This window comes from Silurus meridionalis, chromosome 9 (genome assembly GCF_014805685.1).
Source record: "Silurus meridionalis isolate SWU-2019-XX chromosome 9, ASM1480568v1, whole genome shotgun sequence".
In the NCBI taxonomy this organism is placed as follows: domain Eukaryota; kingdom Metazoa; phylum Chordata; class Actinopteri; order Siluriformes; family Siluridae; genus Silurus; species Silurus meridionalis.
In genome coordinates, this window is record NC_060892.1 from 22,003,400 (window position 1) to 22,005,171 (window position 1,772).

The following is a 1,772-nucleotide window of genomic DNA, read 5'->3' on the forward strand; positions in this document are numbered from 1 at the left end:
GATGAGCTGATTTAGGGACCAGGACATGAGCTGTGCAGGGACCAGGACAAGTCGTCAGAGAGGTGGACCCTAAGAAACGGTGTTCTTGACTCTTTCTACGATAGTTCCATCGATGTGTATTCTTTGGTTTTGCTGATGTTGAAAACGTCCAAAACTCCAGTTACACAAGTAAGAGTTCAGTCCTAATTCTTTCAGCTTTTAAACAAGGTTTGGTGGGAGGATGGCGTTAAAGGCAGACCTGTAATCAATGTACAGCATTCTGACGTAAGTATTTTTCTTGTCCAGGTGTTCTCGTGTATCGCTAAAGTGATGCCGTCCTCTGTCTACCTGTTTTTCCTGTATGTAAATTAGAGAGGGTCCATGGTGGCTGAAAGGAGGATCAGATGTGTTTTTGACAAGCTTCTCAAAGCACTTTATGATGCCACAAGGTGGTAGTCATTCAGGCAGCTGATGTTAGACCTCCTAGAGACAGGGACAATGGTGGTCTTCTTAAAGCATGTGGGGATCACAGACAGCTTTAGGGAGAGATTGAAGATGTCTGTAAAAAACTTTGCTTGCTGGTTGGGGACAAGACCATGAACAACATCTGGACCTGGTGCTATTCTCGGGTTGACTGACCTGATGGACCTCTGAAGGTCATACCTGGTCTTCCTGTGTGCCTTTGTGTCCCCGGAGTTAGAAGCTGAGGCGCTTGCTATAAGTTTGGCCTGAACATCAGCATTCATCCAGGGTTTTTTGTTTGGGAAGGATTTGATGCAGAATTTTGGAACAATGTTTTCAGTACACATACTGATGTAATCAATGCGTATTCATCTTAGTCTGTGTCTGCTGCATTATGGAAAGGTTTCCAGTCTGTGTTGTGAAAGAAGTCTTGGAGTGTGAAGATGGCTTCCTCACGCCATTGCTAGGTTATCCTGATAAAGAGTTTTTCCTGCGTTATCTTTTGTTTGTCAGAAGAAGAATGGAGCGGTGATCATGAAGCAGGGTGGGGGGATTTGTTGCTGTCCTTGAGAGCAGTATAGCAGTGATCAAGCGTTTGCTCAGCTCGAGTAGGAAAGCTTATGTGTTTGACAAATTTGGGAAGAACCTTTTTCAGATTTGCCCTACTGAAGTTCCCAACAATAAAATAATGAAAAAGAACATAAAGCACGTCCAGAGCAATTCTTTTTATCTGCCTGTGGTGGTATAGATCACTGTTTTCGCGTGGGAGAAAAAAGGTCGTATTTAAACTGTTATAAGTTCAACATCAGGACAGCAAGACAGCAGTGTTTGCAACGACTGAAACATCTGTTCCCAACCAGAGTTCACCAAAACGCAAACATCGCCGACTTTGCGCTTACCCGAAGCAGATGTTTTGTCGTGGTGATAGAGGGTGAAGCCGGGAGGTAAAACACCGCTGTCCGGAACACGATGAAGGCTAAAACACAGCCATTGATCATTGACTGAATATTTGCTAGAAGAATGCTCAGAAGAGGGGTTTAAAGGATCCCGGCACGTTTGCCTCTCTTGCGCTTCTTTCTCTTCTTTCTCCTTCTCCGCCGCGGATGTAAACAAAGAGGCATGTCCTCACAGGAGAAGCTGTTGAGTCATGAGTTATTCACAAAGTCCGTTTTTAAAGATGATATGATGTCTTCAAGTGTTTGTCAAACGTATCGAATGATGGACAAAGAGATATTATCGAAAAGACTCAAAAATAAAGTCACAGAAAATGGTCAATTTTGCCCGGAGGTCTCACCAGCAGCCATCCTGCGGCGCCATGAAATATAAAATAC